This window comes from Protopterus annectens, chromosome 16.part0 (genome assembly GCF_019279795.1).
Source record: "Protopterus annectens isolate FY-2018-M chromosome 16.part0, PAN1.0, whole genome shotgun sequence".
Lineage (NCBI taxonomy): Eukaryota > Metazoa > Chordata > Ceratodontiformes > Protopteridae > Protopterus > Protopterus annectens.
Genome location: NC_056750.1, coordinates 85,438,372 through 85,453,698, shown reverse-complemented (window position 1 = coordinate 85,453,698; position 15,327 = coordinate 85,438,372).

Here is a 15,327-nt window from a genome sequence, read left to right as displayed (position 1 = left end):
TAAGGCATAGAACACCCCTGTGGTGATGTGGGTGTTTACATCAGCCAGCTAGAGGTATTGTTAGTGTCTCTATCCCAAAATCCTCAAACACTTAATGGTTGCCTGCCTGTTCATATGATGGGTCCCAAAGAAGGAAGAACTGACGTCTAGAAAGATTACGGGTAACATAGCCTAAGGAAAAATCTTGCCCCCATTCTCTTTTAAAACATATAATCTCAGCAGAGTTTCAACTTTTGTAAGTCTAGGTGTTTAGATGCAATCCCTTTCATATTGAATAGTATCTGTGAATGACTGGAGTAGCGGCTGATACGCTGGATGACTTATCTGGAGTTGGTGTTTATGCTTCTGGAGAATTGGTTCTAATAACAATGGGCCAGATTTAGGAAGCCTATAACTCTTACTTGGAGGCTGCAGTTAAACGGTGTGATGTCAGCATGTCATGCATATGCATGAGGTGCATGAGGCATGCTGAATCACACTGTAACTCTTACACGGTCCATGTAAGACAGAAGGGGGCGTGTCCGTTGGCTAAGCCCTGCAAGCGGACACGCCCCCGGAAGTCTATAATGGCTGAAAGTAAACAGCCACGAGAAAGGCCATGGAAATGTGAATAAACACACTACACAACACATGCCCCCACAGACCAGCAATGTAAAGAGTGAACAGATGTTATAAAATGAAAATAAAAACTGTTTTATTTTTTTTAAACCCCGTAAATGTTTGCTACTGTGTGCGCTCGTGTGCGCGGGTGTGCTACTAGTGCAACTGCAGTTAGCAATCAGTGGAAAAGGATATAAGAACTAAATATGCAAAGTAAGCCATGAAGTAATAGCATAGCGGTAGAGTTGTCGGCTTGAGAGCAAGCAAGGTTCGAGCCCACACAACAACCTTTTTTTTTTTTGTAAATAAGCACTAAAAAGGCCCCTGACAGTATTGTACAAATGTAAAAGTATTTCCTTTTGTAAAATGGAATGAAATGGAGCATATATTTCCAAGTAATACAATAATAAAAATTTTTAGAAATGTACTGATAGCTAAACTGCAGTGAGACAGAGTGCCCGTAGCTAAGTAGTGTTTCACAATATGCAAATTGCTTGCCCATAGCTAAGCACTGGTTTAACAGGCTCAAACTGTGTGCAACTAGCTGTGCTTAGTTTAGCATGTGTGTTACTAGCCAATTAAGGTGTAACCCAGTGCACACCGTTTGCGCGAAGCACCCACAAGCTAACCGCCAGTGCGCATGCGTGAGCTCTGCGCAAACAAGCGCAGACCTGGTTTTAAGTGCTTAAAAGTGCTTTTGGCATGTTTGATTGACAGGTCCTCAACACATTCCTAGACAGTCATAAAATTAAAAATCAGTGGTCAGATTCGAACCCAGGATACCATGCGCTAGAGTCAAGGTACTAAACCACTAAGCCATGACAGCAGTACTTAGAAATGCAGAAATAGCATATATATAGAATATAATCCAGAATGGAGCATGATAAAGCAGTTTCTGTGAAGTAGATACAATTCTAAACCGGCCAATCATAGAAATGTGCGGGAAAATCGGCATATATAAGCCCCATAGGTGGGAATACACAGCAGAAACGATTGTAGAATAGACCTGCATGCAGAATGAGTGGAGTAGGGGAGGGACGTTGCTTTCGAGCACAGCGGTGGGGCGTTGAGGAGTCCAGATACATGGTCTGGCTCCTAGTTCACCATCATGAGGCCCAACTCATGCAGGGCCAGGTCTCATGGGGAGCGTACAGGGTGGAGGCATGGGACCAGTTGGCTCATGATCTCACTAGTGCTACTGAGATTCCACGCACTGGTGAGCAGGTCCGTCACCACCATGCGGACCTGAAGCGACGTAAGCAAGACCATTTGACCCAATGGATCCAGGAGGCCCGGGATATGCCCAACGCCCCACTACTGAGTAAGTTACATTTTACTTAAGTATGTAAGGAATTCAACTAACTGATACCATGGAGATGTGTATCCCAATATTACTTGTTTTGTATTACAGCTGCAGGTGTCCGCTCTATGAATCGACGGGCATTTGACCGCAGGCTGGTGCGGCTGCGCCACCATGCAGGTTAGTAACCCCACCTAGTACTTGTAAATAAATATCATAGTGTAGCATGTAGCAGAACACTGCAGTGTATTGATTAAAAGTAACAGAATGTGCAAGCAACAAGTGAAAGTCTGCAGGTATGGCTGCAACAAGTTCATCAGTATGCAAGTGAAACTGGAAATATAAGTGATAGAAATAAATAGTGCTGTAATACAGATGTCCCAGCATTAATTAAATGTAGTATAACCTGCAGTAGTCTCAAGAGTACAGCTTCAGAATCTGAGGTAATCACATGTGAGATATATCCCCTGTTGAAATGCTGAATCATGACAGAAGTGAGGCTGCTGGAAAGTGTTGGAATCACCGCAGGTCTAATATGTCAACAAAGCCTAGAAGTACCAACCTGAACTGTGAAATTGCAGGATGTGTGAGAGTGACAGAAAGGGTCATGTATCAATGAATAAAGTAGTAATAACTCCTGAATATATAAGCTTCAGTGTGGTTCTACAGAACTAAATGCATGTGGGAATTAAAACTTAACATCCCAAACTGATTTCAGTGTGTCTGACTCTTGAATGTTCAGGCCAAAATCTGTATATGGTGATCACAGTCAGCAATTTGCAGATAGAATGAATGAATGTCTGACATACTAAACATCCATAGCTGTCCCCTGCCCTGTCATCAAAGTGTAGCAGGATGATGTATCTGATCACATTCAAAATAACTAGGATAGTGATGTATCTGTAACAGGTCTAGCATGACAGTCAATTAAAAATCATTCGGAAACTATCACCCACAAGTTAATTGTGTTTCTATTACAAATGTATATCAAAGTATAATTTATGAATGTGTCATAATTTTCTCTCTCCACCCCACCCTATAATTGCAAATTAAAAAACTCACTAAATATTGGTATGTGAACATTTCATTAACCATGGACATTTGTCCTGTTTCAAAAATATATGCATGTCTGTTGTTGCATGTCCCCAGTTCATACCTGCAAACCTGCAAACCTGATGGCCTGTTGCCATTAATCAACCCTGCATGTTGTTCGATTGTGTATTTCCGTTCAAATAATGCATGTGATATTGATATGCCCGTTGTTCAATGGTGTTAATATCTGGGTGTTTGTTTAATGGGAATACCAATGCATGCTGTTACAACTAATTGGAATGGAATAATATGCCACGAACCCAAACTAACATAACATACTCACAAACCTAGAACGCTTGGGAAGGCAGGTCCCAGCGGACCCACCTCTCCCACCTCAGCTGGTGACTGCACCTGGCACTAGTGCCCAGGCTGGACCCTCCTCCGGTGGCCCTGTGCCACCTTCGGGTGGAAGCGCTGCAGGGGATGGGGCCCGTCCCCCCTCTGCAAGGGTGGCCGGAGGAGCTCATCCACTCACCCTCCAAGGTGTCCGGTCTGTGGTGCGAAGGGAGATCCAAGACTCTGTTCTTGGGCCCCTACGCCAGCTTGAGGCCCAGGTGGCACAGCTTACGGGCATGCCCATTGTCCCGCCTGCACAGCCCCCAGCAAAGCCCCATCCTGGGCTGTGAAGGAACAGTGGCAACTGCCTATGGGTGGGGATATCAGTTCCACTGTTGCCATCTGTGGGCTCATCTGCCCTGGATATCCCAACCTCCGTCCCCGTCAATTGTGTAACCCCCTCACATGTGTCATACACCGCCCCTGTATTCGTCTTGTCTGTCTTGTCTGTTAACCTACCCAACCTACCTCCCCAGCTATACCAACTACCTCACCTGACATACCACTCTCACCTGATAAAAAATAAAAAAAGGGCACTCTGTACCCACAAAAAAATTACGCCCCATACATAGCTGTCCATTTGCACACATGTCTGCTGGACATCGAAACTGTTAATTACAATTGGCTGTACAACAGGTATTAATGTTGTCCTGACACCTCCCTCAGGGGTGGAAGGTTCCAAATGTCACACCAAATTGCATACAAATGCACAGCTGTTGCTGGTTAAGACATGGGCAGCTATGGGCCTCACCTACATCCTTCCTGCAAATTCCAAGCTTGATTCCCTACTGTCTTACCCTCTTTGTGATCCCTTTTTCACCACTTTCCTGTCACCCCTTTTTCTTTTCTTTCAAAGAAAATAGCGCAGGTGTGCGCTTGTGTGCGCGGAGTTCACCACCAGTGCGCATGCGTGAGCTCCACACAAACGAGCGCAGACCTGGTTTTAAGTGCTTAAAAGTGCCTTTGGCACTTTTGATTGACAGGTCCTGTACTCATTTCGAAAGAAAAATAAATTCCCACAGTCAGCCTCGAACCCAGGACCTCTGTAACACTAGTCTGTATGACCTACTACTAAGCCACGACTCTCATACAAGACCATAGTGCTAAAATGAATATAACATGTAATAGTAGGAATCAATATAAAGGCAATATAGGATGTGTACTACCCAAAGCATGTCAGGTAGATTTCTAATGCCTGAATTACTGGATTCCCATACTATTTTAGTGTTCACGGAAACAACCCTGCCAATTGTTAGCTTGTACATAATAATGAAAGGTAATGTACATATATGAAAGTATTATATGTACACATATATATATATATATATACATATTAATACATATGAAATATAGTGGTAGGTGTCAGTATTCACACACACTCACTACAGGAAACAGTGAAAATAAATGCAGCAACCACAATCCACAACACAGCCTGACTCCTGTGAGACTTAATAACCCTTTTAACTGCGTAAAGGTGCCTTCAGCACTTTGATTGACAGGTCCTATACTCAGATTGAAAGAAAAAAAACTCCTACTGTCAGTCTCGAACATAGGACTTTGGTAACACTAGTCTGTATGACTTACTACTAAGCCATGACTCTCATACAAGAATATAGTGCTAAAATAAATATAACATGTAATAGTAGGAATCAATATAAAGGTAATATATGATGTGTACTACCCAAAGCATGTCAGGTAGATTTGTAATGCCCGAATTACTGGATTCCCATACTAGTTTAGTGTTAACAGTAACAGCCCTGCTAATTGTTAGCTTGTACATAATAATGTAAGGTAATGTACATATATGAAAGTATGTATATGTACACATACATACACATATATATATATATATATATATATATATATATATATATATATATATGTATATATATATATTAATACATATGAAATATAGTGGTAGGTGTCAGTATCCATACACACTCACTACAGGAAACAGTGAAGATTAATGCAGCAACAAAATCGGCAACACAGCCTGACTCCTGTGAGACCTACTAACCCCTTTAACTGCTTAAAGGTGCCTCCAGCACTTTGATTGATAGGCCCTGTACTCAGTTTGAAAGCAAAATATAAGCATACTAGTAGGCCTTACCACAAGACCATTGTAACACTAGTCTGTATGACCTACCAGTAAGCCATGACTCTCATACAGGAATATAGTGCTAAAATAAGTAGAACATGTAATAGTAGGAATGAAGATAAAGGCAATATAGTATGTGTACTACCCAAAGCATGTCAGGTAGACTTTTACTGTCCCAATTACTGGATTCCCATACTAGTGTAGTGTTAACAGAAACAGCCCTGCTAATTGTTAGCTTGTACCCAATAATGTCAGCTAATGTACATATATGAAAGTATGTATATGGACATAAATATATATATATATATATATATATATATATATATATATATATATATATATATATATAGATATAGAGCAATACATATGAAATATAGTTGTAGGTGTCAGTATGCATACACACTCACTACAGGGAACAGGTGAGAGAAATGCAGCAACCTGAATTTACAACACAGCATGAAGCATGAGAGACGTATTAACCTTCACACTCACAGAACACTGTCAACAGCATACCAGCATGGTCCACGCCCTTACAATCTGAAAGGGCAACGCCTATCTCACATACCCTTTTATAGCACTGTCCTGAAATCACAGTGAGACATGCAATCAGTACACAACTGGCTGCATGCAATTAGCAAATGCTGCCTTACAATTGGTGCAGAGGCCATCACATGGACCTATGCAGATACCTACAAAAGCATCCAGTACCCACACTCCACACATGCAATACATTCATTGCACAAAACTGACAGAGAAAGAGAGAGAGAGACAGAGAGAGAAAGAAAAAATATATAAAGACAGCCAGCAGCAAAACTAGCAGCAGCAGCAGCAAACAGCAAGCAGCAAGCAGCACCACTGACACAGCAACAGCTGCCACAAACACAGGTAATGCAAAGTAGCAGGTTAATACCGTGTTTACTGTGACACCTCCAAATGTATCATAGTTCACTATCTATAGGTATGTCCATGAGATAGGTTGTGTGTACATAGTCCTGAAATATATGCATATGTAATATTGCTGTACATGTTGTCCATACTTAGAACTTCCATAGCTTAGAACACAAGGCCAGTTATGCATATGATGCAGTAGTTCCCAGGGTCAGTAGAGGTTCCTCCTCATTGGTGTGGGACCACTGTGTATGTATGGCACTGTTCAGGTACATATCCTGTAGTATGGCCAGGGATTAATATCTGTCTGTAATGTGGTGCTATGTCCTCTAGGGGCGAACGTATCACACATCCAGGGATACCATTTTGTAACAGTGATGCTATGTGTTCTGCAATGTTGAGGGTGGCCCTCACCTGGACATGTGAGATGATAGGGAGGTTACAGTCATCTGCGATAACTAATTCCACTTGTGTAGGAGAATGGGGGGGGGGGTACCTGCACCTAAACTGTCTGCAACAATGTTGCCAATATCTGTGCATTTGGTGAATGTGAAGCATCTTAACACTGCTGACCACAGATGCCTTGCCTTCATGTGAATCTGCCCTGTGCTGCAGTAGCCTCCTGCTATTGTTATACAATGTGCCTGTATCTGTAGTCCACTGGACAGGATAAATAAGTGGTGTGCATACGGTCTGGGTTAGATATGTGTGTGCACAGTACATGCACTATGTGGGATGTCTGTGGTAAGCTTTTGCAAAGGGGCCAGCAGTGTGTGTTGTGGCTTCCACTGGCCCAGTGGGCTGCATGGATAGCATCACAGTACTAACTAGTGAATAACTGTGTAATTACATGCATACATAGCAAGGTAGTGTACTGTGCTTGTGGTGTTGTTTGGATATGTATATCCAGGCTGAGTAATGTGTGTCCACATCACAGGGTTGGATGGCAACACACATACAGTATGTAGGGATGAACACCCAGAGAGGGATGAACACCCAGAGTGTTTCAGACGTGTTGCCTGTGCAGAAATATCTGGCCATTACCTGTGCATACCCCACAACACACACACATGCAACATATGGCAGAAGTACTATAGCAGTACACATATGTTCATATGTTCATACTAGGCTATTTGCCCTAGGGCATTGATAAGCCTAGTAGAATGTGTTTGTCTTTTGCCACCCAATTAAAATTTATGCTGCTATGCCCTTTTCCGAGGTTAGTATACTGTGCCTCTGTCTAACAGTGACATAGAAGTGATACCAGGGGTACAACTATGATCTCCATCCACTCATCCAGATTCCTATGGAAGAGAGTCAATGAGGGACTCTGCCTAACCTGTACTGTGAGTTCATTACAGAGTGAAGGGAGCCTCTGGGTTAGGAATATGCCCCTCCAGCATGTCCTATTTATGTCAGTGCTAAGGTTCAGGTCTCCTGAGCGTGTGGCTGTATGGGACTTTGATTTCCTGAGGTGCAGCATGTTCATTACTTCTGGGTTGGACATGGCTGTATATGGCAGGCACAGATTGCCTCTGAACAGGCAGTATGCCACTGAGTCCAGCTGGATTTTCTTTAACTGGGCAGCATATGGCATCTGTTTGAGCCCTTTGATCCTCTTGATGAGATACTGTTGGGGTTTAATTTAATTTAATTTAATTTTGGGTAATGTGGTACCTGTGGTACATGCATCCCCACAAAGCAGCCATGAGCAGGGTCCTCCAATGGTACCATGCAGACAGTCGCCCATGGGTTCTCGTGGGGGCATCCGTGGCCGTACTGCCTCTGGCTGACATGCCCAAGGAGGTATGTCAACCTCCACTATGTTTCGGACTGTTATGCAGGCACAGGCACGTATGGAAAGGTACACCAGACAGGGTCTGAGGGAGCTGAGAGCATGTCGCACAGCCATGACAGACGACATGCGTGACGTTGTGAATGCTATTCGTAACTTCACAGATGTCGTTGACAGACGTTGTGGGGACATACAACAGCTGCTCCACAACCAGATGTCCATGGGCCAGGGCGATGGTGTGCATTTGCAATGTCGATGTGGCCGTATACCGGCAACAGCACCAGCTGGCAGTGGCCGCGGACGACAACAGGCCCACTCACGCACCTCAAGTGCCAGCACCAGCCCCAGAAATGCTGGGTCTGTGCTGTCATCAGGACGCCCCAGGAGACCATGTGCACGTGGCTCTGGACAGTCCCAACAGGGAACTGTGTCCAGTCAACACACCCCCACTTCCGATGACAGTACCCAGTCTGGGTTAGTACCGGATACGGTCCGTAGCACCCCTGCCAGGCACAGGTACCATGTCCGTGCCCACAGACACTGATCTGGATGACCTGACAGGTGCAGTCTGTGGCTGTCCACAAAACCCTGTACATGGCATCCATTATGTGGGACTGTGTGCATGCTTACACACATGCAGAAATTTAACACCTAGGGCAAACACATACACACACACTGCACCAACACTGGTCCATCCTGTACTGCTGCCCCTCACAAACACACATACACACACATGTCAATTGGTGTTACCAGTGGCTGGCTTGGACATACCTAACCCACACCCTGTGCATATGCTGACACTGTGCCACCTCCTGCATACTACAACATTGGTGCAGGAAAAGGTAAACACGTTGCTGATGCACAGGGTGACTACATAGATGTGTATAAGTAGTAACATGTTGGTAACTGTTCACTGTTCCACTATGATTGTGTGTATATCCCAGCATTCCTGCTGCAGTAACTGTATGAATGTCCTGAATTGTTATCTGCCCCCATACTACTTACCAAAGTGTACCAGCTGCACACCATCACATGCTACCATTGACTATGGGAATGTGCATCATGTGCTGTATTGTAGATTCAGCTATATGTATCTGTTCTGTCACACATGCATTTACACACACCCTGCTACCCCCACACATGCACACGCTCACCTGCCATTTCCATTATTTATTACCCTACATGAGTAGCTGTCGATACATGACAGGTACACATTTGAAAAGTGCACTATTTGGATTACTACCGATTTCCTCTTCTCTACCTGTACTCACAGGGTGCAGGCAACCTCATTAGTTTAAAAGTGTAATGTGCATCAGGTACTGTGGTACCCTGATTGCCACATCAAACATGTTTCCCATATGGAAATGTACACACAGAAACATTCCACATCCACACACTTGCCACATTCAGGCTTCAAAACACTATCTAGGTATATTCTGGTACATGTGCGTGTTACAGTAGCATGTAGCACTATACTGAGTACTGGCAGTTGTCTGTTGTCATGTTGTTTGTATAGAGTTAAAGGATTGTTCATTTATCCTACTTCGTTTTGTGGACATTATTTGAAGAAGTGTTACCTTACATGCGTTATTGGTACCAACACCTTCTCTTTTGTTGTTTTGTTTGTATAGGGTGCTGTCAACATCACTGTTTGTTAAGGGAAATGTGCACCCTGCAGTGCATAGCCCCATTTGGCAAAAGCCACATCCCACCCCCACCATTGTGCACACACACTAACCCCACCCACAGTAAAACACATACTTTCCATTTGCAAGATTCAAACCCCTACCTAACTGTGTTATGACACCAGAGACAGACACATTAGCAGAGTATGCTATTTGCATTTGTGGGAGAAATTCTTTCTAATGCTGTACTTAGAGGGTGCTGACATCATCTGTGTTTAGGAAGAGGGATGTGCACCCTGTAGTGTGTTCTCCCAGTTGGCAAAAGGCACTTTTCCCTCACAGCATTATGCACACACACAAACCCCACTCATACTAGCACACATACATTCTCTTTGCAGGATTCAAACCCCTACTTAACTATGTTATGACACCGGAGAAAGACGCATTAGCAGAGCACGCTATACGAATTATTGGAGAACTTTAATTCAGGTAATATAGTTATAGAGTGCTGACATCATCAGTGTTTCAAAAGGGGAATCTGCATCCTGTAGTGTACTGTCACAGTTGCTAATAGGGGCATTTCCCACACACACATCGATGTGTTTGAGGTCTGCATATGTGGGGGATCCAGTACTCCAGTGTGATTAGTATATGGTTCGATTGCAACAATGAGGGATATACTTCAAGTGGTGAGCATTTTGTACTCATGTTTGTGATGATCAGGTCTAGTATATCTGCCCCTCTTGTGGGAAAGTTGACTACCTGTTCCATAGCTAAAGAGTGTCTGAACTATGGGAACCCTAGAGCTTGGGTATTGTGGCTTAAGTAATGTTCACAGTCTATGTCTGGGTAGCTGACGTCACCCAGTATGATGGTGTTTGCAGAGAAATCTATACTCTCCTGTGTCAGCATGAAGGCTGTGTGGGGGTCCTGAGTTTGAGAGGGTGCTGTAAGAGCTCCTCTGTGTCTCTTTCCATGTGGTCCAGGGAGGTACGTCTCAGGTTGTTCACACCAGCATGGACAATGACTGCCTCATACTTGTACTTGCTGTGGAGTGATCTGTGTGCTTGTGTTATGTGGCACAGTCTATCATCCAACAGGTAGCTAAATGTGACCCTCACCTTGCTCAGTCTGGAGGGCGGGACGTCACTCAACAGCTCATGTCAAGCATGTTCACACCCCTCATAAATGATGTGGAAACCTTCAAAGCCCCCAGGCCTGTTGAAAATATGGAACAGACTGCAGATACCTGTATAAAGGCATTCTATGGACACATTCAGGAATGCATGGATCATGCAATCACATATGAAAGCAAGACCCAGTCCTCCAAAGGCAGACGTCCTGTGCACTGGACACCAGCCATAAACAAACTATACAATAGAAGGATGAAGCCACTACATGATACAACAAACTCCCAAAATGTGAAGGCATCACTGATGAGTATTAGAAGACAACTACAGGCACTCATAAGATTGTCTAAGGCCATCTTTGAGAGAAGATTCCACAAGACACTGAGGATAATCACAAGGCTTTCTGTAGTTATGTTAGGAACCTGGGTGGTAATACCCAGATATGCTCAGAGGTAGTCCAAGATGTCACACGAAATACCAAACACACAGACATTGTCATCATCCTAGTGGACAGGTTCACTGCTACCTTCTCCCCCCCCCACCACACCAAAAGGGCAAATATGTCTCCCAGCAGAGTGCTGCCCCCCCTGACATCCCAGATGTTCAGGTAAGAGCTGTCCTCTCCAAAGCAATAAACACTGCATCAATGGGACCAGACAGTGTCCCAGGCTGTGTCCTACATGAACCCCAAGAAGAGCTACACCCACACATAACACTACTGTTCAATCCCAGCCTTACTACATGATATGTGGCCAAAGAGTGGCGTACAGCAACAGTGGTCCCTCTACATTCAGGTGGTGCCTTAATGGATCCTGGACACTATTCGCCCTATACGTCTGAATAGCTTGGTCTGAAAAGCTATGGCAAGGATCATCATGAACCTCATATATATAGATATTGGGGACGTACAGACTTGTCACCATACACAGTTTGGCTTTGTTAATGGCAGATCCTGCCTCTCAGACCTGTTTGATTTCTTTGAAACAGTCACCAAGGCCACTGTCAAGGGGAAGGAGGTCTACACAGCCTACCTGCACCTTGCATAAGCCTTTGATACAATACCCCACTTGTGCATTCTAGGGAAGCTCACCAGTGTACATATTAACCCCTATGTCACTACGGATATTGCACAGTGGCTCAAGGGCAGAACACACATGGTTAGAATTGCTGGAGCCATGTCAGCCTCAAAACCAGTTACAAGTGGTGTCCCACAAGGTTCAGCCCTGGGATCTGTCTTGTTCAGTATATATTTATCAGAGGTACAGGCCAACATGGAAGTACTGTGGCTGAGCAAGTCGCAGATGACTGCAAACCGGACGCCATAATCAACTCTCCAGCTAACACATGCATCCTCCAAAAGGGCCTCTTGCAAACACACAACTTGTGCCACAGCCATGGCCTCAAGCTGAATGCCAAAAAGCATATAGTCATCCCCTTTGTCAAACACAAAGTGACCACAAAGTACCACATATGTGTTAATCCATTAAGTGCAGACGAAGGAATTATGGACCTTGGGGTACACAGGTTGATAGCATTCTACCATTTGACAACAACATGGACAAAGTGGTTAGGAAAACATTTTATATGGGCCACATCATCATGATGGGATTCACATGTAGATCAGGGGAGGACATTGTGCCTCTTTACTCATCCCTCATCATGCCCATAATTGACTACAATGACCCTGTCGGCATGCACCTTACCAGACACCTGCAGCAAATGGAAAGACCACATACGTACCTCAACAAGAGGATCAAAGGGCTCAAACAGATGCCACATACTGACTGGTTAAAGAAACAGCAGCTCTACTCAGTGGCATACTACCTCTTCATAGGCAATCTGTGCCTGACATATAAAGCCATGTCAAACCCTGACTTAATGGCCATGCTGCACCTCAGAATATCCAGATCCCATCAGGATACACGCTGGAAAAACTTGAACCTCAGGAGTGATATACATAGGACATGCTGGAGGGACACATTCATAACTCAGAGGCTCCCTTCATTCTGGAATATTATCCCAATAGAGGTTAGGCAGAGTCACTCAGTGACTAACTTCAAGAGTGATATTAATGACTGGATGTGACATTGTAGGTTTACCCTGGGTATCACTTATGTGTCACTGTTAGACAGAGGCACAGTATACTAACCTTGGAAAAGGGCATAGCAAGATAGATTTACAATGCATGGTGAAAGCCACACACATTCTGGCTAGGTGTATAAATGCCCTAGGGCAGATATCCTTGTATGAACCTATGGACCTATGTATCTTGTTCACCATTGGCCCTATGTGCTGTTAATCACCAATGCAATCTCAATACTATGGTAGCATGTGCAAAGGTCAGTTGTCAGTCACCTCTATGGTACAGTTGTGGAATATGTGAGTCATGTAGTAATGTCACAGCTGCCACATGTACACAGTCAACCCTATCCCCTACCCATGGATGCACAACACATGTATGGGATGGAAACACATGGCCAAACTGTGGACTAAGCACTCTGAACCCAGTACTGGCATAACCTGTCAGGTGGCATGAAATACTACAGTGACTGCAATACCAGTCTGATGTGGACCTACACTGACAGCAATACAAGCACGGAAACACACCAGGCCATTCGTGGAGCCTAAGGATAGCATCCTGCATGACTGGCAGACACCTCTGCAGCTGGCACACAGGCATACGTTAGGCCTGCACACAGCACGCATAACACATAGCACACAAATCCTGTGTGCCAAACAAGCACAGTCTGTACAGCAATACAACACTACTGCTGCAGTTGTGTTAGGTACTTTTATTGTCCAGTACAGTGAGGACATGCTCACCAGGCTGGACAAGGTGAAGGTCACAGTGATATGCTCATGGGGCACTATGGTCCACCACATAACACAAGCATACAGGTCAGTCAGATGCATGGACACATATGACTCAGTCATTGTCCATGCCACTACAGCTGATGTGTGATGTCCCTCACTGGGATACATGATAGGGAACATGGAAGGGATCACTGAGCAAGTGGCACAGGCTGGTAGAACCCTGACCTTGGTTGGCATCAGACCCTCACCAGGGATGCTGACATATTACTGAATGCTAATGACTTACTGTAGCTACAACACCCTAGCTGAACGGTTCTTAGCATGCGGTCACTGCATTGCTATGGAACAACGTCTTACCACTCCCACAACAGGTGAAAACATGCAGCATCTGTTCATCAACAACATGTAGACTATATGCCCCAGACCAGGTGTGTATCCCTCACTACTAGGCTGATAGCATCTACATCTCACACTGTATATACACATCCCACATGCAGCACCTGCACAGAAGACCACAGTCATAATTTTCCCCTGTGCAAATGCCATGCATTCACATGTGGCAGGCATCACACATGGTAACTATTGAAGGTCAGAGGTACATATGTGTATTTGGCACACACATACATCATGTGTGCATTGCCATAACTGGTTTAATCAATGTCATGCAGTATTGTGAGAGACAACCTGCACACATGGGCATTCTGTGTGGGCAAAACACACGTGACATGTCTGTAATCAAAAGCCATAAATAATTGTGATATCGTTTAGAAAGGGGTATGTGCATCCTGTAGTGTGTTTTCCCAGTTGCCAAAAGGGGGATTTCTTTCATACACACTTACTCCCCTTCACACACACTTGCTGGATTCAAACCCCTACCTAACTATGTTATGACACTAGAGACAGATGCATTAGTAGAGTGTGCTATTCACATTACTGGGAGATTTTTTTTCCCCTGATATACTTATAGGGTGCTGACATCATCAGTGTTTAGAAAGGGGAACGGGCATCCTGTGGTGTGTTTCACAGTTGCCAAAAAGGATGTTCCTTTCATCCCTTTATACACACTTGCTGGATTCACACCCCTACTTAACTATGTTATGACACTACAGACAGACGCATTAGCAGAGCACGCTATTTGGATTACTGGGGGATTTCTTTTCCCCTGATATACTTATAGGGTGCTGACATCATCGGTGTTTAGAAAGGGGAACGGGCATCCTGTGGTGTGTTTCACAGTTGCCAAAAAAGATGTTCCTTTCATACACACTTACCGCCCTTCATACACACTTGCTGGATTCAAACTCCTACCTAACTATGTTATGACACTACAGACAGATGCATTAGCAGAGTGTGCTGTTGGGATTACTGGGAGATTTCTTTTCTCCTGATATACTTATAGGGTGCTGACATCATCAGAGTTTAGAAAGGGGAATGGGCATCCTGTGGTGTGTTTCACAGTTGCCAAAAGGGATGTTCCTTTCATACACACTTACACCCCTTCATACACACTTGCCACATTCCAACCCCTACCTAACTATGTTATGACACTACAGATGGACGCATTAGCAGAGCGGGCTATTCGGATTACTGGAGATTTCGTTTCTCCTGATATACTTATAGGGTGCTGACATCATCAGAGTTTAGAAAGT